The sequence below is a fragment of the Lycorma delicatula genome, chromosome 8, assembly GCF_047948215.1.
Source record: "Lycorma delicatula isolate Av1 chromosome 8, ASM4794821v1, whole genome shotgun sequence".
NCBI classification, from domain to species: Eukaryota; Metazoa; Arthropoda; class Insecta; order Hemiptera; family Fulgoridae; genus Lycorma; species Lycorma delicatula.
Window position 1 is genome coordinate 26,508,326 of NC_134462.1, and position 26,040 is coordinate 26,534,365.

Genomic DNA, 26,040 nt, shown 5'->3' on the forward strand with positions numbered 1-26,040 from the left:
GTGAATAAATGAAAATTTACAATTAAAATAAAATAAACAAAACCCGTTAAAATAAAAAATAATAAGTTTTTAATTTTGACTTTTATAAGTCGGTAGTAATTTAATTACAATTAAAATTGCCTTTTATTACTTAATTTAGGGCCGACAAAGAGTAGAATTTAAAAAAATTGTTATTCACTTTTTCTACAGTTTTTGATTTTATTTAGGTTTATATTTATATATTTTGTATAAATTTGTCTTATTTTAATTGTTTTGTTTTATTTTTATTTAAAAAATGGATAGGTCTGCAGAATTTCCAGCCCATGCAAAAAAAATCAGTTTACAACATGTAGAGGTATAAAAACTGTAAAATAGATAAAGGAATCCTAAGTAATGACTAAAAAAACTACTAGTGAGAGTGAGGTAAGGCTCTTTAAATGACGGGGTTGTTTTTATTTGTTTACACTGAATAATGTAACTAATTTTCTTAAATTTTCATTTGAAAATACTTTAAATATATTGTAACATGAAGTTATATATATTATTATTTTACAAATATCTTACACTGGCAGATGATTACGGTAAAAGGATGAAAACATTTTCAAAATTGTTAATTTAGACGATAGACAATGTTATATGTACAACAAATTTAACAAAATCACCAGAGGACCTTTCTCTACAAATTAAAATAACCATGGAAGTAAGTATCTGGTTATGCCTAAAAGCTTGAACGAACATTAAAAAAAATATATACATCGTGTATCATGTAGTTCTTCCGGGATTTTCATAACCTATTCTACTCGTGAAAATAATGGAAAAAGTACATATAAACATATGCCCTAAAATGCTTCCTTTGTGAGATGAGGTCTTAATGAAGTTTTTAGGACTTATTAAAACTTTTTTTGTTTAAGCGTTGTCCAAACCATCGAGTGCAAAACGCCGATCCGCTTAGAAAGACGTGGTATACTGACGGCTGGACTGCGCTGAACTGCATGCATCGATAATAATTTCATCAATAACAGCATAGTGTTGGACAGATCTTTTCTAGCTGGTACGAATAATAATAGGTACTGAACCTGTCTCTCAAAGATTGCGAAAAGTCGCGCTAATTGTTTTGGGATCTGGAATCCTGCGATTCAGTAAACGTATTTCATATTCTACTGCAGCAGATATAGCATTATCATTACACACACCCAAAATGAATACCATATCGGCGTATTCCTCTGCTGTAAATAAGTACGGCATTACTTCAATGACAAACCGATCACGTTCAAAGTAAAATTCACAGAAAACCTTCGCTAAAGACAGCCCAGTTTATAGTACCCGATATACTTAATGTACCTTTCAGAATGATTTACACTAATAAATTATTGCGTATTGTTAATCAGCTCTTATTTTATTTCCAAATTTGAAATAATAAGTTTTCAAATAATTTATTGTGTTTCTATCATTAATAAAAAAATTATTTTCTAAGTAATTTTTTATTTATTTATTTTTATTATACAATTGCTGTGTAATTTCTATATTTTAAAACTTTTTAACAGCAATTTGTTACAATAAATTTTTTTTCGAATTTTTCACACCACCAAAAAAAGAAACTGGTTTTTGTTTACATTAAATACTTTTCTGACAAATTGTAGTAATGTACGTACGGTTTCTAAATAAGATTCGATTTTCTAACTTTTCTTTGTTTTACTCAACTTACCTCTAAATCAGTTTGTTCAGAATTAAGTTCTCTACAAATTTTGTTTGAAATTTTTATGTGTTTATTACCCATTTAACAAAGTTATTGTACGTTCAACATAAAAGCAGGGGTTTTTACCCCAATTTATTGGTTTCATCTCAGATTTCTCAAAAACTATTGTAGATATGGTTGTGGGATCTATTTTATTCGATTTTTCAGGTCAAAATCATAAGAAATCTCTAATTCTGCTCCTTAATTAACATCCTAGAAATTTCATACCCACCTTATTTTACCGGGGTAGCTGAAATTTTTCACTAGCCGTAACTCACAAACGAAACATTTTAGAGTATATGATCATATGAACTTTTTTCATTATTTTCACGAGTAGAACAGATTATGAAAGTCACAGGAGCACTTCGTGAAACACTCTATATGTATGTGGGAGCCGATTGAGAACTATCTTATTTTTGTGAGATCGGTTAAAAATATATGCTAATAAAATAGGCAAATAATTGTTTATTCTTGCAGATACATAATAATACATTATATAGATCACATGGGGAACGGGTAGATATGTTTATAATACATTAATAATAATAATAAAATGATCGTCTTTTAAAAATATACAGATCGACAAATAAATAAAAGTTTTTAAATTTTTCTATATATTTTGAATTTTTGAAGTTTCCGTCAAATTAAAGTTTAATAATTTGATAAAGTTTAATTTGATGTTTACTTCTATCAATACAACAGCTTACAAAAAAAGAAAGTTTTGTTTCTTCTAATACAAGAAAAAAATTTCTGCGTCTTGATAAAAATGAGAAAAGGAATTCAGAGAAAAAACTTTAAAAACCACTACAGAGCAGGAGAACACATAAAAGTTCTAGATCAAAGATAAGTTTTAAAGATAAAAAAAGAAAAAAACATACGATTCGAATTGGCAGCCTTGTTTGTTTATTGAATTCTGTTTAAAAAGTAAAATGCAAAAAAATATTACAATAATAAAATTTAATGACTGATTTCCGCCGTCATGGTCTGCAAATTCGCTTTAGGGTTTGACTCCGAGTTTTAAAATAAAACTTTATTTTTAATCAGTCGCTTTAAAATATATCTTTCTTACGTTATATAGAAAAGTTATTTATGTCCCATTTAATTATAAAAATGAATAAAGAGTATAAAATTCATTTTATAGCTTTTTAAAAGTAACAAAAACCATTTAATTATATAAAATACTAAGTTTGCAAGAACAGTATTTATTTATTTATGCTCTACCGGTAACTATGAGCCTAGTCTCAGTTGCAGCTACTTTACATTCTTTTATGATTAGAAATGACTTACTTAGCGTGTGAAAAAATGGCAAGCCTGATTAGGATTTAAACCCAAAACCTACCGGATTATAGGTAGAAACGGTTATCACTTCGCTACGGGATTCAGCGGATACAATTATCATATAATCTTTATTTTTTGGTGAAAAAATTGCAATGTTGCTATTTATTAATTATTCGAGGATTAAGGTGTGTGACTGGAATAATAAAAAGTCCACTTCAAAAATAAACTCATTATTTGTTTAAAAATCTCAGTTGACTCGCACATTGGTGATGGCTTGCTGGATTGGCGATTGGCATCCCGACGCGGTATACTACATTTTTATAAGTGCCAATACTACTTTAGACACTCCAGGTAGAACTACTGCGCATTTACGTGTTTACACTTTCTAAATTTTGATGAATAATATCAGATTAGTCGCTGTTGGAAAAGCGACTCAGGAGCTCTTCAAATTTAATTAACAGCTTTCGTTGAACATAGTCTAACATATTATTTAATTTTTCGTTTAAAATATTTCTTTTTGATCTTAATCTGTAAGAAACGTATCACTAGAGCTGTAGTTCTCAAATTGTGGTACGCGTACCACTGGTAGTATGCAAACAGATATGCCAATACAAAAAAAAGCTACTGTAAGATACAAGTATTGTATCAACGATATTTTCAGATACAAATATTTTGAGTCAGTCATGGCTATTCTCCTGACTGACAGATATAGTTGCTTCCGGTGTTTTATGTATTTGTAATAATTTGATTTGTAAATATTGTTATTGTGTTATTTTTTCATTTGTAAAAATTACGTAAAAGTACGTATTTCAAAAGGGACTTTTTTATATACATACCTATTTACACTTACTTTTTTTCTTGAATTAAAATGGTTTAGTTTAGTTGACATAAAACATAAATCAAAATAGATAAGTGGCTTAATAGAGCAACGACAGAATACCGTCGGTTAATAACACCGTATCATCGAGCTTCAGAATCAGAATCAAGATTTACGGTGAGTAAAGATCTTTTTTCTACTAAAAAATATAAAAAGTTGTGAAAGAATATGATCCTGAGTACATTAATATTGGATTTATTGTCACGGATGTAAACAGTAAGACACTACTTGATGTGTAATCTACTTTGAAATTCTTTCAAATTAAAGCATAAAACCCTCATTACTGAACCTTAGTACTAAACATTCAACGTTAGAAAACAAACCTAAGGATTATTTTATTCGAAAATTGTAGAGATAGGATGAACAAAGAAAATTATATCGTATTTTACAGGCAGTATTTAAAAAGCAGTTAAGGTAACTTTCTTAGTAAGCTTAAGAATAAAAAGGTGAGGAAAGTTCATACAATCGATGAAGAGCTGTTGTGCGAAAGATACGGTGACTTATATGTCGGGTAAATCATCAGCTTAACAGCCAGATACGACACCATTGTCAAATGATCCCGTTAAAGAGAACTTAATAGCTCAAGTCAAAAATAGTGATTTTTCCCCATACAATTCGATGAGAGCACAAAAGTAAGAAAGGATGTTCAATTTAGGTTTACGCGCAGTATGTGTTTCAAAGTACAATAAAAGAAGGTTATTTATTTATGATGAGTTATCAACGCGAACTACCGCCGATAAATATTCAAGAAGCTGGATGACCTCTTTGTAGAAATTTAACTGGACTGAAAGCAGTGCAATTACTTCTGTTCTGAAGATATTCGAGCTTTGAGAGGAAAATATGGAGGTGTTACCGCCAAAATAAAACCGGTTACAGAAAGTTATTCACTGCTGCATCCACAGAGAAGTTTTAGCAGTAAAACGAATCCCTGAACAATTTAAACATGTTCTCCAGGAGGTCGTCAAGGTCAATTTTATTAAATTTCGGGTTTTAAACTCTCGTTTATTTCTATATTGTGTTTTGAAATGGGCAGTGATTACATTTACGTACTACTAGACGTGGAGGTGAGATGGTTTTCTAAAAGAAAAATGCTAAGCAGGTTATTTGAGCTACATTTTCACGTGCAGGATTTCCTGGTGGATACCGATTTTGAATTGTGTGATCTCTTGACAGACGAGTTGTGAATCACAACACTGCCCTATTTATCACATTATTTGAATCAATTCAATAACTTAAAATGAGATTTACAAGGAAACAAGAAATCGGGTTTCATGAGACAACAAAATAAATTTATCAAAAAATGTCAAATGATGAATAAAAGTGTTTCGAATTTAAACCTGGAGTCTTTTCCAAATTTGGAAAATATTTTGACGAATAATTTTTTTAAAAATTAAAATGAAAGATAGTTTCATCAATAATATAAAACTCTATTGCCTAATGCTCACTGAAAATTTTGAGGATAATTTTAAAGAAGATTATTGAATACCTGTGGATACGAAACCCTTTCATAAAGGATATTATTCCTGGAATCCTATCTAACAACGTAACAAAATCTTTGATAAGACTATCCTGCGATGAAGATTTGTAAATGAAATTTACTAAATTAGTTATATGTATTCTGGCTGAAGGGATTAAAAATGAAATATCCATCGCTGTCTAGGAAATTATTGTTGGTAATTTAAACATCGTCCGCAGATCGTGATTTTTTTCTATGGTGACAGTAAAAAATAAATTTCTTCATAAACTGTACCTTGACCCAAATTTGTGTTCAAAACTATGTTCAACTAAACCAGATATCACATCACTTGTTTCAAGCAAAAAATACCATCCTTGTTTTTGAATGTGTGGACTTCAAGGATATTGTAATTAATATAAGTAAATGTATAATGTATTGTTGCTTTGTAAAGTAAAGAGATATCTTTGTGATAAAGTATTAAAAAAAAGTTGGCAACACACCTGTAGGACTTTCCCGCCATGCGGCTTCTTTCTGATGCACGGCTTACACAAACAAGTTAATTTTAAATTTTTATAATTTTATTTAAATATAATATTTTTTGTTTATTTAATTCATTATTCTAACTAAAGCGCGCGCGCATATCTTATTCCATTCGCTCAGGTGTGGCGGTATTAGTGGCCACTTTAAATACTTTTTTACACTTTAAATATTAATCATTTATTTAATTCTATCGCTCACCTGTGATGTTACAACATAGCAGACGACTACAGCAGTTAACCCACCGGGTTGGTCTAGTGGTGAACGCGTCTTCCCAAATCAGCTGATTTGGAAGTCGAGAGTTCCAGCGTTCAAGTCCTAGTAAAGTCAGTTATTTTTACACGGATTTGAATACTAGATCGTGGATACCGGTGTTCTTTGGTGATTGGGTTTCAATTAACCACACATCACAGGAATGGTCGAACTGAGAATGTACAAGACTACACTTCATTTACACTCATACATATCATCCTCTGAAGAATTATCTAAACAGTAGTTACCGGAGGCTAAACAGGAAAATGAAAGAAAATGAAAGAAAAACGACTACAGCAGTTACTTTTATACGGATCTGAATACTAGATAGTGAATACCGGTGTTCTTTGGTGGTTTGGGTTTCAATTAACCACACATCTCAGGAATGGTCAACCTGAGAATGTACGACTACACTTTATTTACATTCATACATATCGTCTTCATTCATCCTCTGAAGTAATATCTTACGGTGGTTCCGAAGGATAAACAGAAAAAGAGAGAGAGGGACGACTACAGCAGCTGTACAGCAGTGCTACGTTAGCGCTCCTTGTGGTGAGAGAAGGTACTAATGACACACTATACCCACTTAGCAACTAGTTTATTTAAAGCATTTTTTGGGGTGCGATTTTTCAAATTTTTTTGTAAATATTCTTTTTTAATTGTTAACAAATGTGCTTAAGAAAAATAAGACCTTTGTTAGGCGAAACCTCGAGATACTGAGTGTGACCTAGCTCTACAGCCTCACCCTCTTAACCTTTTAAGTTGAAAACTTAATGGCATCAATGTCCCACATATAGAAGTAATTTGACCACGTATGGTCAAGTTCGATCAAGTAGTTCTGAAATATTGCCAATCTGAGATATAATTTTATTTGTAATCTAATAACATATTACGTATTTAATAGTTTAATGGTACGTTCTGATTTGTAATTCACATGAGTGATAGGTAAAAAAAAAAAAACTGAGAATCGCTGCATTAGAGGAATTATATAACAAAACAACTATATATCTTACGTAAGTAAGACTTAAATCGTATGTTTTATACAATTATTATTATTAACTTTTAACTATCATTAATACAAATGATAAATGGGCTGTTGTGTGTGAAAAAAGAGAGTGATTCACAAGTGGAAGATAAAAAAAAAACATATTAGTTGAATTAAGAAACCTCCCTTATTTTGAAGACATATAAAAATATATAACTTCAAATATACAGATAAATGATACGCGTATTTAATAAATTAGAAAAATAAGGAGGAAGTGAAACACGGTAGTTTAATAATAAAAAAATTGTTTGAATTTCTATTGATTAATTTATAGCCGATTGTCAAGTTTTCAGTGTTGTTTTAAGGCAATGTTATTAATTGTGCAGTATTATTAAAAAGAAAAAACAACGACCGAGACCCAGCTGCTGGGGCAGGACCCGGGGACGACATAGCCGGTGTCCCTGGACTTAGCGGTTAGAGGCAGAGGCAAGATGAAAATAAGGAAAAGATCCGGAATCGGTGAGCCGACCTGCCATGGCGGACGTACTGCCAGTAGGAGGGGAAGCTCATTTGAGTCGCAAGGACACTCCCCTGGGCTCAGTAATACTTGATTGTTGAGCCGGCCCAGGGGAGAAAAAAAATAAAATAAAAAAATAGTAAATTAAAAAAAAAATTTCGTAAATTTTGAGATTGTTATATTTAATACTGCTGTTCAAAGCAGCAGATTATACATGTAGGGTGTTATAAGCTTGTTTTTTTATTTGAAGGTCACAGTTGCTGTGATAAAAGTAAAGCAACGTACTTTATACGCGCAGGTTATGTTAGCCAGCTAACTGATCGCTTCAGTTAGCGTTGTCTTGTCACTTGATTTTGCCGATTTCTGTCTCGTGTTGTTTTTAAACCGTAATTACATTACACTTACGTTGTATTATAAAAAGAGGAAAAGTTATTATTTAAATTTTTAACAAGTAAACTTTTTTCGCTAATAATAAGTAATTATATTTAATAACTATTTAAATAAATCAAAAGTGGTTTACGTGTTGTGTATTAATGCTTAAAAATTAAACAAAAACTTTTTGTTTACAGAACGTAATACTTATTTAAAGTACGTTTTATTTTTTTCAGTTTTTTTATCAACGTTTTCAGTAAAACAGGTATTTATTTATTTTACGTAATTATTATATATTTTTTTTATGTTGCAATTAATTCATTTATTTCGTTTAAAACTGTTTATACATATGATTTGATGTTATTAAATGGTGAAATTAATTAACTATTAACAATGAATATAATTATTATTAAAAAATAGTTTTTATGTATTAGTATTTTTCACATTTTCTCAGTTTAGCGCTTTTGCAGAGATCTTTGTTTTATCAGAATTATAAAATTATTTACTAGATTTAAAACATATTTAAAATAAATTGAAGTGTAGCGAGGTATGTTTATCGTCTCGGTAAAAAAAGGCGTAAATAAATATAATATTAATACACACTTTGATTTATAATTTTTAATTTTTTTGTGTAATTTAAGGTATTTTTTTACTAGTACTCTTGACCTAGTGTTTTTTAATGATGAAATTAAACTTTAATTAATCTTTTGTCAGGTCCCGGGTTCGAATCCCGGTCTGTCATGGCATTTTCACATACGCTACAAATCATTGATCTCATTCTCTGAAGCATGCCTAACGGTGAACCCGGAGGTTAAAAAAAAAAAATTAGTCTTTTGTCAAATTACATTATTTTTGTATCAACTTCATCGTTATTTTTTATGAGTCTAAAAGTGAACTGTAGTGACCCTCTAAACACGTTTTTTTCACTATTATTACAAAAAAAAAAAAAAATGCTGGAGTAAGCTATTATTTCTGCATTAGTCACGATCTTTTTTGTTTTATATCCTCACGTATCCTCATTGAGATTATTAGCATGGAAAGAAAAAAGTGGCCATATTTAAAATAAAAAAAAAGTTTAAAAAGTTAAAATCTCAAGGTCAAAGTTAAATTAAAAAAAAATTATCTTTAATTATATCAACAAATAGGTTCGTTTTTTGAAGTGAAAAACCTGTTTTCGCTTCTTTCACTAATTGATTTAAAAATTATTAGAAAAAATATACAAAACTGTCAGCGTGTATAATTTTTAACAATTTAAGTCATATTTCAGATGTTTATCAACCGATTTCTATAAAAGGAATGTCATTTCGTTCACAATAAAAAGCTTAAAATTCTTTCTAAACATAATTCGATAAAAATAATGTTTACAAAGTTATTGAGTTTTGACGAAGATTTTTTCAGGTGTATGTACACTAAATTTCATTAAAATATATGAATCTGTCTTTAAGATATAAATTTTTAGCGAAAAAATACAGAATAGTGTTTTTTTAAAGAAGTTTACGTTTTTGTTTATTTTGATGGTCTCAAACAACCGCGTTAAATTTAATCAAAAGTTATAATTCAGTCAATAGCGATTTTTGGCTAAAAAATAGGTAGAATTTAGGAAAATACATTGTGTTCTAAATTAGAGCAAGTATAATTTGTTTATATGCGACTGGACAAAATTTTCGTTAAGTGGACAAAATGGCGGCCGTTCAAAGGTGGTGAAAATCGTTTTTTTCAATTTTGTAGTCCAAGGTAAACTTCCTAGACGAAAATGTTCTGAATGAAAGTTGTGGGCAATTGTAGTACCTATAATTTAAGTTCTTAAACTTGAATTTCATTAATTAGTTAATGCAAAAAGCCTAAAAACCCATTAAAATGGCTGTTTTTTTGCAAAATTTTGGATGGATCGAGATTATTATCTTTTTAAACTAGGTAGCTCGAAAAATAATAACTATCGGGCTATCAGTTTTTACATATTATTTCAAATATAGTGGCTTTTATGTACTTACCGCACTTTTCTAACTATTAAAACAATAAAAAAGTTATTTTTACAATAAATATTGGATTAGAAAAAACGGCCATTATTAACGGATTTTCGACTTTTTTTGTAGTAATTAATTAACGAAATTCAACGTTTAAGGGCTTAAATTATTGGTATTGCAAATGCTCACAACGTTTATTCAGAACGTTTTCGCCTAGGAAGTTTACCTTGGCCTATAAAATTGAAAAATCGATTTTTACCACCTTTGAACGGCCGCCATTTTGACCAGTCGGATATAAACAACTTATACTTATCCTAATCTAAAACGCCATGTACTTCGCTATACTCTACTAATTATCTTCAAAAATTTTCAAAAATCGTAACTTACATCTTTTTTACCCCCATTGACCAGGCCTAATAATCATTGCGTTTCTCGTCGTGGACAATTTTTTATTAGTCAGATAACCGGAGGCAGGTAAGGCCATTCGCGTCACGCATACAACACCAGTGGCGGTGGCTATGTCGGTTGAACTGCCGTGATGTACACCATCTCACTCCTTAAAAAATCGGAAAAAACCCCGAAAATAGTTTTTAGATATTTATTTAAAAAGTATTTACAATCTCAAATCTACTGAATATCTCGTTTAGTATAGTCAGAAATGGGAAAAATTTACAATTATTGTTCAAAATGTTTTTACCTTTCTTCACCCCTTTTAAAATCGAATTTCGAAAAAACGAGAAATATTTTTTAGGTATTCACATGAAGATTACACACATAAAAAATCAAGGTGTTACCGAGAAATTAAAAAAATAGTCGGGTTTTAACAAAATTCAAAAATCTGTTTTAATCCTTTTAAACTCGGAATTTATAAAATCTAGAAATTCTTTTTTATATATTGACACGAAGATTATATAAACCAAAATCAAGTTGATATCTTCATTTGTTACTGAAAAATACAAAATATAGTAAATCTCATTGTTAATCAATTTTAACCCTTTAAACTCGGAATCTCAAAAAAATCTTTCTTAGTGTGAACTTACGTCGTAAGAAGAACATGTATACAAATCTTCGCCGATTTATTTTCTGAAGTTTTTGCTAGGCGTTAATTATAAATGACTTACGTCGTGCTATTTTATACGATAGATATAAAATAGATAAATATAAAAGAAATAAATAAATCTTTATCCTTACGGAACATAAAAATACTTTAAATAAATTAATCAGTAAAATAAATTATAAATGTAAAAACAAATTGTAACATTACATGTAGATGTGATCAGAGTCCATATTATTTATTTAAATACAAACACATAAATTATTGTTAAGGTAAATAAATTAAATATAGAAGCGGCGCTATTGAAAATTATTTTAGCATATATTTATGTACATGTTGAACGGGATGTAGATTGTGTTTTTAATTTTTTTTTTATTAATAAAGAGAATTTGTAATATTTTATTATTTCTTTTCTTATAAAATTATTTTCGGTATAATTTTGTTTTCAATCTTCTTGAGCATACTAGTCATACTAGCTTGTATCAACATCGATAAGTTAGAGACTTATAAATTGTTTTATAATTATGGGTGTGTAGATTAAAGAAAGTCTTATTTATATCAAATTTTTATTGGATTTCAAAAGAATCTGGTAATCTCTACTAGTATACCTGGTCATATTTATATACATATGAATATATATATATATATATATATATGTATGTATGTAATCGCATAAAATGTTTTTGTCCTGATGCAAATCTTAACCAAAAATTTGTGGGATGATGTAAAACTATTGGGAACATAGTCCTATTGATTTTCAAGCGAATCGGAGTTACAGCAAAAAAATGGGGTTTTTTAAACCCCGTTAATAAAAAATGAAAATGTACCCATTTTAATTTTTTTCGTTCTACTAGGCGAAAATTTTAACCGATTTTGATGTAACTTGGTAGGATTATTTAAAGATAATAGAAATACAACCCTATTGATTTTCAAGCGAATCGGTTCACAGGAACCGGAGTTAGAGACAAAAAACTGTGTTTTTGGGTCAAGATTAACTAAAACCGGAAATCCGACCTTCTAACGCACTTATTGCGACAGAATTTGTTTTTCTCTGTTGTAATTTTATTTTATTATTGAATTTTGACTAAAACAAAAATTTGTTTTATAGTTTTTAATCTAATCTGAATTTTCGCTCGTTCTGAACTGTACAAAAATGTTCTAAAAATATGCCCTATTATTAGTATATTATTACTAACTTCCGGATCAGTAGTTTTTAAGTTAACAAACATTTTTTCAAGGAGTAATTTTTTCATTTAGAAATGGTTATATAAAAAGATTTGTTATTTTGTCATGATAGGAAAATTCATACTAATAATAATGAAAAACAATCATCGCAGGGGAAGGGATATAAATCAGGAAGTGATTTAATATATCACCTCAGTACCCTCCATATATACTATAATATTAATATAATAACTTCTGTATGAAAATTAGCAGAATCTCCATTGTACAGAGTACAAAAAAAATTAAATGCTAAGAATGGGAAAAAAGAAAATTGATAATGGTATTTTATAGATAAACTTATCTTGTGCTTTTGAATTATATAACCATATTTTAGTTTAATTCTTTTTTTTTATAATTACTTTCTGCGTAATATGTTTATCGTTGTCTTTGACTATAAAATTATCAATTTAACTTGAAATCGATTGTAATCTATGACAATTTTACAAGAATCATAGATAATATAAACTGACTTTAATTAATTAATGATAGTAATATTATTATCTAACTATAACTATTTGTAGTTATTTATTGAAGTCTGATTTTCTTCCTTTTTTAACATTATCTTTATTAAAGTCTTATCCTAAAGGAAAATTAAATTATTAATATTATTTATTAATAACTGTAAATTAATTTAAAAATACGTGAGTACAAATAACAAATTGTTCTGTCAGCCTCCGTGGCGCGAGTGATAGCATCTCGGTCTTTCATTTGGAGGTTCCGGGTTCGAATCCCGGTCAGGCATGGCATTTTCACACGCCACAAAAATTGTAATTCATCTCATCCTTTGAAGTAATACTTAACGTTGATCCCGGAGGTTAAAAAAAAAAAATCATCCTGATCCCGTTAGGGAAAGACACACCCTAGTGAAGATCCCGGTCGCCCTACTATTCTCTTCGTTCCTAGCCCGGGTGGGTTTTACCGGAGGCCGTCTTTAAATCCTCTAAATTTGATAACAAAACACAGTTATCAGTTTGGCTTCTCACAGACCACCTTCCATAACTTACAACCTTCAACTATGAAATTAACCGATTCGCGGAAGCGCGCTCTCCGCGTCTTCCTCTAACAACGAAGGTTTCACATAAAAACTCTTCCTATATCTAATTTCAATTAGAATAAGCACTCAGATAATTACTTGATTGATTCTTCAAATACTATCCTCATAACAACAAAACAAGTGTTGATCGCAACAACGAAAATTTTGACCTACAATTCAATTTACTCAAGTCCTCTTGATTTACTTAAAAATCAAGAAACAGATTCACAAATTTAATAAGCCTCTTATGAAATATACTCTATCTCTCTCTGTTCTGGTCCGCTTTCGGGAGCGAGGTCAACGCCTACTCTATCCCATACTGCAGCTCCATCACAGAGTTCTCTACACATACATCTCATCCTAACAGCGAATATCTAAGCAAATCGGGGCTCGGTGCCAAAACTCTTATCTTGGCGATGTAGCATCCAGGCGGGTTCCTAGCCAACCTCATTGCTATTCTATCTATAACAGCATCAGAACCCCCTCAGCCATCCTCCGCAGGGCTAAGAATCTATGGAAGCCAGGAATTATGTTCCATTCCCTATCGGTTTTATTTTTGAAGTAGTTTTATTCACCGTTAAAATAATATAACTCTTAAATAAATTTTCAATCGGTAAACATAGAAGTATTAAATTGAGAAAATTAAAAATTAAATAAACTGTTTTGAAGTAGGAGCAATTATTAATAATATTATTTTTCTTTTCAATTGTTTAAACGATTGAAAAGTTATTTAAGGATTTTCATACTTTATTAACATTGAAAATGCTCTTACTTAATTACGTGGCCATTACATTGCTTTCTTTCTTAATATTCTAATATTTTGAAAGAATTTTTTTTTCAAATAAGACTTTATTCCCGTCCCAATAATAGTTACATTTTATTATTGTGTACATTTATTTATTTGTTTTTTTTTGGTTTTTTTTTTTTTATAAATAACCATACCTAAATTGAAATTACTTGGTAAACGCTGATGACTGGATTACTGTTAGTTGAAAAACCTCCAAATTAAAAATAGATGATCAGAAATAATCGTTACGCTGTTATTTTACAATTCATTTTTACAAGTACAATCCAGTTCGATTGAAAAAAGTAATTAAAATATAAACGAGTATATTTTGAAAATAAATGTAATGAAGTAAATTTACATACGAGGTTTAATAAATTTTTTATGGTAAGTAAACAAAAAAAATTAATAATCGATATATTCTTTTCACAATTGAACAATTTTTTTTTAAATAAAGGATTCAATATTAAAAAAAGAATAGTTTTCTGTTTTACCTGTAAGTATTGTTTGCTTATTAATATAAAAACAACACACACACGACTGGAATATTTGTACTATACATTTTGTCAGTTTATTTTGTTAATTCTTCTACACTAGTAGAAGTATTTCATTTCGGAAAAGTATATTGTACATAATGGTTTATTTTAAATTTCTTTAAACTTCAACAAGAAAAAAAGTCTAAATTTCAAGAAATCAGATGTTATATATATTTAATGTTAGACTATATTTTGAGACGGGATTTATGGATGTTTACGTAGTCCAATTGGTTGATCCAAGTAGAGATGGTACTGTAGAAGCAAACCGATCCGTTTTACCTTAAAATGTAATTTCATTTAAGTTGGATATGCCTCAATCTTAATTTTTTATTAGAATATCGTGGTCAGGGTATTTTATTTTTACTTTTTTACAAAAGTTCAATTTATACCATTTTTTCGGTGAAATATTATTATTAAATATAAATATTAAACGCATTTATTTTATATTAAATACTAACAGACACGGCAATGCTTTGTTATTGCTAGATTTGAGTATGTATTAAATGAGCACAATTGAAAGTTTGATAAAACATTAACAAAATGAACATTACGGAACTTCACAAAATTTAACCTTTCCCTTTTACCCTTTCTCCCTTTAATTTCCATCTTTATTTTCCTCTTTTCTCCGTTTTCCTTTTCACATTTTCATTTTTACCACATTCTTGGTCCTTTCCCCCATTTCCTCCTTTCATCCACTTTCCCTTTCCTTCCCCATTTCTCCTTATTTCCCTTTACCATTGCTCTTTCCCCCTTCCCCTTTTATTTTTTTCTCTTTTCTCATTTCCATTTTCCCAGTTTTCCCTTTTTTTTACGTTTTCCCCTTCCTCCCTTTTTACCTTTTTACCTTCTTCCCTCTTACCTTTTTCGATTTTTCCCTTTTTCCCCTCTCGTAAATCGGTCCAGTACTTTTTTTAGTCTATAGCGAACATACATATCGGAAACACTGAAATGGAATCGTAAAATATTTAGTATAGCGTGTGTTGCTTTTACATCCAACAGATAGTGCTGTTTTTAAAAAAAAGCATGATTTTACCTGTCGCAGGTGTGAGATCTTAGGTATATAAATAGTAGGTGTATAAAAACACGCGCGTATTCTAATGCAACGTTGTGTCAAAATTTCAAAGCAATCGGAAAGAACTTTCGGAGATTTAAGATTTTGAACAAACGTACATTTACATTTTTATTTATATATGTTATAAAATAGACGCTGATGATTTATCTAGTTAAAACTACAACAGGTTACAACCTGTTGAAGGATCAAATACATTTGATCCTTCATTAAAAATCTTTTCGGTTGAGCTGCGAGCCAGGAATCCACCGCTTCTTTCACTGTTTCGTCCGAGGTAAATCGACGGCCCCTTAATGTCTCTTTGAGTGGACCAAACAAGTGGTAGTCAGGAGGAGCAAGATCAGGACGATCTATTCGGAGGATGATCCAGTACTTCAAAGTTGAGTTTCTGGAGCGTTTCAGCAGTGTGGGTAGCAGTATGTAGACGGGCATTGTCGGGCAACAACACAACACCTTTCGACAGCAGTCCTCGGCATTTGCTTCGAACTGCAGGCTTCAACTTGACAGTAAGCATCTCACTGTAACGCGCCTGTTTATTGTTGTGTCCCTTTCCTCATAATGTTCCAGTACTAGGCCTTGTGAGTCTCAAAAAACCCTAAGCATCAGTTTTCCTGCGGATGGTTGGGTCTTGAACTTTTTTTGCACGGCGAATTTGGATGTTTCCATTTCATACTCTGCCGTTTACTCTCCGGCTCGTAATGATGGATCCATGTTTCGTCACCAGTGGTAGTTATGTCTAAGAAGATGTTGCGTTCGTTACCATAGCGATCCAAATGTTTTTGGCAGATGTCGAAGAGCGTTTGTTTATGCAAATGTGTGAGTTGTTTTGGGACCCATCTTTCACATACTTTATGAAACCCAAGTCTGTTGTGGATGATTTCGTAGGCAGAACCGTGACTAATATGCAGACGATGTGCCACTTCATCAATAGTAATCGTCTGTCTAAGAAAACCATGTCACGTGCGCGCTCAGTGTTTTCCTCATTTGTGGCGGTAAACGGTCTTCCGGCTCCTTCGTCGTGCGTAACACTTGTGCGACCATTTTTAAATTTTTTAATCCATTCGTAGACACTCCGTTGCGGCAACCCGTACTATACCGAAAATCTTCAATGAATTTAGGCCCCAGATACACCTTCCGACCATAAAAAACGGATCACTGCTCTTCTTTGGTGCAAACAGAAAGCGGAGCAGCCATGTTTAACGGCAGGGCGGCGATAACGGAACTAACCTAGAAACATCAAACCTGCACAGACATAACAAAAATTAAACCACGCATGCGTCATCTACGCAACACGACCAGCATCTACCAGCATAATAAAAAATATGACTAAATTGCGGATAATAATTGACTTACCCTCGTATAAACGTTACGAACATTATTAACCCCCCCCCCACTTTTTTAATAATTAAAGAAGGATGAAAAATAAGAAATTATTTTTTGGGTTATAAAAAATATACAAATGCATATTACATTGATCTTTGTCTTTTCGAAATGATTCATGGTGAAAATCGAAGGTGATTAGAATAAGCCCTACTTTTCTACTTATGAGATATAAGTATGTAAGTTTCGGGTTTTACAAGCTTTTAAAAATAAAATTCAATATTTTTTTATTTAAAAGCTATAGAAACAACAAACGGAAATTTAAAATAATTTTATTTCGATCTTCGTGGCGAAGCAGTAACATCTTGGCTTTTCATACGGAGGTCCCGGCCAGATTCGAATCCCGGTCAGGAATGACATGCTAAAAAATTCATTATTATTCATTGGTAACTGTAAATGGGCGAAAGTCTGTTGTTTTTATACAAATAAATAAATTTCGAATGTTTTTAGCCGTTCTTGAGCCCTTCACCAAATGATGCGGTTGTTTTAGGTAGATTTCATAAGAAAGCTACCTATTGTAATAGGTATCATGATTCGACTTCCGGAAAATTTCGACAAATCTTTGTGTTTCACATCCCCCGGACCTCAAAACCCCGTCAGTTCAAAATGTAATATGCACATTTATATATATTTCACTTTCTTCTGGATACGATAACTACCGTAATTTTACACCACTAACTTTCAAATTGATACATAAAATATAACGACGCAAATCTCGGTCGAGTTCGTTAACGGCTAAAATCGGACCATTGGGGGAGTGACTTTTTCGAAAAAAAAAACAAAATTTCGCTATAATTTTCCTATTAAGTAAAATATCGAATTCGTTTAAAGTTCCTACTATTGTTTGGATAAGGGCCTAAAACTTATCTAAGTAAAGTTTTTTGATGTCACCAACCATCGGCCTAGGGGGTTGAAAAAATGGGATTTCGAAGACAAAACAAAATCATATCTCCCGTATTAGGCACAGTATCGAATCGTTTTAAAGTGGTCGTTAGTCCTCTAAACATTACCTAAAACTTTTGTCGGAAACTATTTTTGATATGATCAACCCTTACGGCAAGGGATGACCAAAATGGTGCTGGAATTATAAGATAGGGCTTGTCGTACGCTAAATGTATGCAACTTTTTTTTACATGCAGCTGTTGTCGTATTGAGTAATTTAACGTTTTTCTTAAATTTAAGGTGGAAATCTTTTTTATCCCCTACTTAACACCGGTGAAATCTACCTCCGTCTTCCGGGGTGCCGGAAGGGATTATTTCCTTGGCGAGTCAGCCGATATTATTCCTGGCAAGTGTTTTTAATTGGTCAGGTAGGTATTTAGAATGTGGTCGATTAGTATGTTGCATTACTACTGTAAAATTACGAATTTTAAATAGTTTTTTTTACAACATATTTTGTTCTAACATTATTTTTTGTTGATTGATGGATGGATTTACATAACAAATAATTTTTTATTGCTTTTTGTTTTATATTTTTCTGTTATTGGTAAAAAATGTATTTTAAACATTTTATCTTTTATGTATAATATTTTTAAAGGTCTTATATAAAGTCCTCCTATTCAGTGAAATAAACAGGACAACAGTTTGAATTCAGTTTTTTTCTTGTTTTTTAGTGGGAGATTATGAAATTACTCAATTAATTTTCTTCGTCGTACGATTGCAATCACTGAACAGACGCAGTAAACGTCGTGCCTAAGGTTTAGTTGCGTAGTAATTATTAACATTTATTATCTTCTTTTTATTATTCAACCGGATCGATTTAATCTCCTCCTTCCATTATATCAGGTTTTAAAATACATTCCTTTTTTTCGTTTAGACAATGTATAATTTACTAACTGCGAAATTACGTTCACAAATTTCAGGGAGTCATTTGAACTTTAAAAGGCTTGACGTTGATCTTGTTTAGTTTTTATTTTACTTTTCTGTTGTTTTAAACCTTTTTAAATGTTGCTGATCCATAATTCTTCGATCTTAGACCCTGTAAACTACTTTTTGCTTTACGTTAACGATTATAATTCATTATTAACACGGGGATTCTTTCATTTCAATTTATGTGTTTGAACCACAAAAATTATTCTTAATTTAACGCTAAAGTTTGATCAGTAATTTTTTTTTTTTTTTAAATTCATAAACAACATCGTATCGGTTTATCTAGCCGCGTTTAACCTGATAATCTCTCTCTTTCTTTTTCCTGTTTAGCCTCCGGTAACTACCATTTTTGATAATACTTCAGAGGATGAATGAGGATGATATGTATGAGTGTGAATGAAGTGTAGCCTTGTACATTCTCAGTTCGACCATACCTGAGATGTGTGGTTAATTGAAACCCAACCACCAAAGAACACCGGTATCCACGATCTAGTATTCAAGTCCGTGTAAAAATAGCTGGCTTTACTAGGACTTGAATGCTGGAACTCTCGACTTCCAAATCAGCTGATTTGGGAAGACGCGTTCACCACTAGACCAACCCGGTGGGTTAACCTGATAATCTCTGGAAACGTATTTCTTCACTCTACATTTGATAACAAAGGCTTCTTTAGTTTCAGGTTAATAACGATTGTTTATTAAATTTTTTCTGACACTCTGTGTGAATTTTTATAAAGGTTAATAAGTGAAATTACGTTTTTTTAAACCCTTTGTTTATTACTTTTTTTAGTTTGTTTTATTTTCAACAGTCTTCAAGATAAATCAATCAAATTTTTAGTAGTTTAAAAATTGACAATTTTGATTTTTTTAAAAAAGATTATTATTTAGAATTATAAATATTTCTGCCACGTATTTCTTTTAATTAAAGTCGAAAAAGTTCATACCAGTGTCTGTTTTTTATTGACTTTTTATACATCAGTTATTTCAAATTTAAATTCTATAAAAAGTTAGGTACAAAGTTTCATTTATTAATTGGCAATTTAATAAAATTATTTTACACTTAAAAAAATTTTTTATTTTATTCGAATGTAAATGTGGTTCTACGTGAATTTTTTAAAACAATATTAGAGATACACTTCTGGAAATCATTTTCTTTATAAATTTCAGATCAACTAACGTAAAAATTAATTAATCTTTATTTTTACTACAATTAGTGTTTAAAAATTGTTAATACTTACTACTACAGAGTACAGATCAGGATAAAATATTTCGACAGCCGTAATTCAAAAACAAAGTATTTCCTTCGGATCTTAATTTACGTGACTTTTTTCTTATCTTTGGCTCCAGAACCACTTCCCATTATAGTGTATATACCACCTTCTTATATATATATATAATTTCCATACATATATTTTCACATACATATATTTCCACATACATATATATATATATATATATATTGTGTAGTGTTTAGCTTTTTTTTTTTGTTTTACGTCGGAGGAGGGAAAATCTGCAACCAGACGCCAAGCAGGCCGTACTACTGGGTGTCTGGGGTTTCCTGCCGAAGCAGGGACCCACTAAAAACCCTCCCCCTCATACAGCACGGGAGGGGATGGGATCACCTAAACAGACAGATATCCCCACGAGTGTCTCGGGTTATAACTGTGTCGTACTCAAGCAGCGGCTTCAAGCGTCTCTCGAGGCACCTAGCAGCGACGACCCTGTAGGTCCTTCGCTACCCACCCTAGAGGGCTGGTTTTCCACCATTACTATCAGACTAAACACCACCCTACCTTGGTTCCTCTTCTTCCATTTTCTTGGACAGTACTACCTGGAACCAGCGAGAACAACGACTCCAACCGTCATTGGAGCTAAGCATAATGCTCATAATTTCCTCCGAGGAGAATTCTCCCCCAAACGGTCTATTCGGAGCCCATCTTGGGCACCGTAGGAAGGTATGCTGTACTTCGTCTTTCATATCACAATACAGGCACCCTAGCGACTTCCGTTTCCCTCTTTTATATATTTATGCGTTGAACGATCCGTGGTCAGACAGCCACTGCACCGTCCAAAAATTTATCTCGTCATACTTCCTAGAGATCTATTTCTCGATACAGGGTATCAGCCTGAAAGTCCATCGGCCCGTTTGGGCACTACACCATCTCTCCTGCCAACGGCTCATTAGGGAGGCCCTAGCCACAAACCTGTCCGTGCCTTAGTATCTTTCAAATCTCTCCTCTGCCAGGAGATCCACCGGTGGCATCCTAGCAATAACCAGCACTGCCTCTAGCGAGACAGTGCGGTACGCCTGAGCCACCCTCAGTACCAATCTCCGGTATATCCTGTTGGCCCTCATCTTATTCCTTAAGATGTCTAGAGACCGACTCCATATCGGTGCTGCATAGAGAATAATGGAGGCCACCGTCGAAGCTATTACTCTCCTTTTTGAAGCTCTAGTTCTAGCTGCATTAACCATCATGCTACCCTTTCTGTCTCCTTGTGTGTTTCTTCAACGTGAGCCGTGAACCCCCTCGACCTGTCCAACCACACACCCAGGTATTTGGCTCTCCTCAAGGGGGTCAAGTCGGCGCCATCCATTCTAATGGAGAACCTAGGGATTCGTCGCCTTCCAGTCATCAAAATCATGTCAGTCTTTTTGGCAGAAACCGAGAGTCCTCTGTTCATCAGCCATCTCACAATACGCTTTAATGTATTGTTAGCCAGCAGGCGTCACCTCTTGAAGATACCTCGCCGTCCTTACAACAGCGAGATCATCCGTGTAGGCTACCATATCCACCCTGGGTGGCAAATCCATTCTCAATAGGCTTATTAATAGACGTATATTTATTTATAAGCATTCTTAATAGGCTTATTTGTTTATTATTTGTAAATTGGTTAGGTTGTAATTATTTTCATTACTTATTTCTAAATGAGGTGTTTTATTTATGATAATACAAATATTTTTCAATCTTTTTTACTAGATAGAGGTTAAGTTTTAAAATTTTGCACAGCTAGTCCAATTTATTCTAATTTCTGATATTTTTAAATACGTTTTTTAATAATTTAAAACATTGTTCCTTAGCGCAGGATATAATACGTTTTAAATTTTTAGATATTTTATAGGTTTGTTAAAACCTCTCTCTTTCTTCTGTTTAGACTCCGGAACCACCGTAAGATATTACTGATATGTAAATGAAGTTTAGACTTGTACAGTCTCAGGTCGATCATTTCTGAGATGAATGGTTAATTGAAACCCAAAAAACAAAGAACAAATATAATTAGTAAGGTCATAAGGATATTAATAATAATTTTCAACGCTGGTAACGGGAGGGGGAAGGGGGAGGTGTTGAATTTTAAGTACGGAAAATGTTCAGTAATATCACAACCACTTACTTTTCCTTATTTCCCAGTTTTACTTCAGATTTTTTAAGTGTTGGAGAAGGAATTCTTCAGACGTTTTACCCGAATGTATTCTTCCTCGATGCAAACCTTTCACAACAGTAGTAAATGAAGTAAATCATCGAGCGAATTGTTTTATAATGTTCGAAGTTATTTAACACTGGTTTAGTGTTTAAAAATATTTCTTATATTATATTTTTATGGCATCGAATTATTCACTAGCAAAAAGCTTACTTGTGAAAAAAACATCCAGTTGCCAACAGGACTTATAAAAGCCTATAATTTTATACGTCTGGATTAGTAAAATATCCATTTTATATTACTTTGTAACACACACAACCTTATCGTATCATGTTTTCTTTTTTTCATTTTTTGGGATATTTTATTCGTACACATTACCTACTTACTTAATCTTTACTAAGGAACTAAAACTATTCCTTAATTTTTATGTCGACAATAAAAAAACCGTCACGTTTTTACGTTTGAAATGCTGTGGTCAAACAATTGTAATCAGTATCTTTATTTTGAAGATTAAAATAATAGAGCTTAGAAGTTTGCACTCCTCAGTTTACTTCATCCGGATTAGGTTAACAAAAAATAATAATTTTACTGTTATATAATTAATCTTTCATAACCTAATAAACTTAAATTTTCTAAACGGGAGGTATTTTTTTACCAAAAAACAATATCATGCGTGTTAGTATCTCTTTCTGTTGAAATTTGCTGTGGTAAAAATACTATTTAATTTTATAACGTATTTTACAAAAATTATTTGTAAAACTTCTAATCTTCATGAAAGAAATGTGTAAACCTTTAAAGATTTTTATTAAATTTTCTGGCTTTTTCCAGCGAATTTGATTCTACCCAAATATGATCGTCAGAGTGTTTTCAAAAAATAACAATTGCTTAAGTTTTTTAATTATTCGGCCCACTCAAATATTTTGATTTAAATTACATCTTCCCTTAAGAAAATTGAAAATTATACATTTGTCTGATAGAAATAACTTCTATTTTGTAAAATTTAAAAATAATTACTCAAAAATTCTTTGTACGTTAAAGAATACATTTTTTTTTTACCGCCGGGTTGGTCTAGTTTTAAACTCGTCGTCGGAAATCAGCTGATTTTGAATTCGTTTTAAATTAAGTTGAATTTAAGTTTAATTTGAATTCGAATTAAGTTCTTAAGTTCAAATCCTAATAAAGGTATATTTTTATTGGGATTTGAATACTAGATCGTGAATACCGGTGTTTGGTGGGGCGTGCTATTAGTTGGGTTTCCCCCAATCGGTATACTACTCAATTTCTGTCGGGACATGGTACCTTTAGGGACAGTCTAGCGAGGTTTAGGTTGGTTGATTCCGGCTTGTGTCCGGAATGTAGGGTCGATGATACGGTGGATCATGTCCTATACATCTGTCCGCGGTACGAAGCTGAGCGTACCAGAGTTGGTAGGGAACTTGAGAGAGTACACTCCTTTTTGGATCTGCGAGTCAACTGGAGGACTCGCAGTGAGTGGACGATAGTGGCTGGTTTCCTAAAATTCCTCGCCCAGTGCGGCTGAAGGGATTTAGTAGAATAGGAACCTGGGTGGCTAGGTTCCGCCTGGGCAGTTGATTGACCGAAGATAGACGCTTCGACAACGAGCCACGGTTAGTTTAAAAGGTGTCAAATTGATTTGATAAGCCGTCGGCGGAGTTGCGGCCGCTGCCAACGGGCATGGAATTCCTTGTGCCGGAGGATGCGGTCGCGCTTCGACGGAGGCATTTTTATGAGCATACGACACTGTCGGCGGGAAGTGGCTGCGTGCCGCTTAGGTGGCTTGCAGCGGCGTTTCGACGGGGGTTAATGAACGAAGGTGAATGTCACGCGGGACTCTGCGATGGAACTGAGTGGGAGTAGGCGTTTATTCTCCTCTCCCCGGTAGACCGGACCGGAGTCCGTTAAACTTTGCACTCATGATGAGTTTAGTGTGTTAGCGGGGTTCTTTAAGGGAACCAGGTCTAAATATCGTTGCGATTAACACTTTTAGTGGGAAAGTTGTTGTTATGGTTAGGTATTTGCCTCGAATTCGAGACATTCAATGAAATTGGCTCATTAAATGGTTAGAACTAGGCGCGGGGTCTTCAATCCGCGGTTAGGTTTCTAGCTTAGTTCCTGAGGGCGACGTGGAAGCTGCAGGTGTCCGTTGTCTTCTTCTGAAGGCATAAACCTAAAACTATCTCGGGGTGTATTTACTGATGCATTTGTCCCTCGGGGGGTCTGCATCGGTGGCATCTCAGCGGGGCCTGAACTGAACGCTGTGGTGTATGATCAGTTTGAGGGCAAGATGATGTTCTTCGTTAAAGCCACTACTGGCTAGGAACGGAGGGGGTGGTGTAGCGACCGGACACGCAACGAGGCGGGATCTTCTCCCCTCGGGTGGGAATCGAGATGTTCTTTGGTGGGGAGGCATTTACATCGGTGGCATTCCAACCGAGGCCTGGCTTATTACTGTGAGGTGTAATCAGTTAGAGGGCCTGAAGACGACCCCCGTTAAAGCCCATCAGGGCTATGAACGGGGGAGGGTGGTGTGATGACCGGAATCGTCACAAGGTGGGTGTCTTCCCCTACGGTGGTTGGGATGTTCTTTGGTGGTTGGGTTTCAATTAACCACACGTCTCAGGACTAGTCGACCTGAGTTTGTTCAAGATTACAAATTTACCGGTACAGTTCCATTACATTGTTAAGTCGCTAATGACTTTCGTTGTTGATGCGACTGTGAATAAAAGTATAAAAAAAATGTTTTTATTGTTAAGTAGATATTTTTTTTTTGAATATATATTAAACACTTATATACTTTTCAGATAATTATAAAAGAAAATTCGGCTCTTAACCTTTTAAAAATACGTTTTGTTTATAAAAAAAAAATGGTTTCACGTTTCTTATGAGAATAAAGTTGAGCTGGAAAAATGTTAATAAAGAGTACTTTTGTTTAGTTTCCTACCGTTTTTTTACAGAAGTTTTTGTAATGAAATGAAATAGCTTAAGTTAACTAAACGTTCTTGGAGAATAAAAAAACATCATCGTCAATTTTCTCCCTTTATGGAGTTATTTTTTAAGCTAACATACTTTTAGTTATGTAAGGTTATCATAATATTCTTAAAACAAGATAAAGAATAATTATTTAAGGCTATAAATGAAAGTGTTTAGTATTTTTAATTGCATCACATCTTCTTTCATTGACTTATAAGAACTTTAATTCTTCATTATTTTTTTTTTTTAATTGAAGAAACTGTATAAATGACTATGATAATAGTGGGTAAAAAAAATTAAAGAAATAAATAGATCAAAGAGGAGGTTCATGAACTGACTGATAAATAAGGAATTTCATTGTTATTTCCTCACATATTTTAACGTCTTGTTTTAACATATTTGGATCATTTAGTTTCAGACATATATAAATGAAATGTTTCAGGAAATGTCTGTCATACGTTATAAACGTTTCATTTCATTAAAATAAAGAAAAAAATTCTTATAAGTAATTGTTTGGAAACGTTTGTTTTAAATTATTAAAACATAGTTTTAATTTAAATAATTTGCCCAGTTTTTTGCTTTTAAGATCAAATAATGCTATACTGAAATTCTATCAACACAAAGTAATTAGCAAATTATTATTTATAATAATTTGCTAATTAGCAAATCTCCGAAATCTCCGTAATACTCCGCTACGGAGATCGGCATTAAATGAATTAAAATTTCTCATA

At 32.3% G+C, this 26,040-nt stretch overlaps 1 protein-coding gene across 4 annotated transcripts in view; it reads left to right on the forward strand.

The window, feature by feature from the left end:
• The first annotated feature begins 7,906 nt into the window (after positions 1-7,906).
• t (C45 family peptidase tan) overlaps positions 7,907-26,040 on the forward strand; it is a 102,922-nt gene continuing 84,788 nt past the window's right edge. For all 4 annotated transcript variants that reach the window (XM_075372987.1, XM_075372983.1, XM_075372985.1 and 1 more), the window contains exon 1: positions 7,907-8,253. The gene's annotated coding sequence lies outside the window, so the exon portion shown is untranslated. The remainder of the gene's footprint in view (positions 8,254-26,040) is intronic.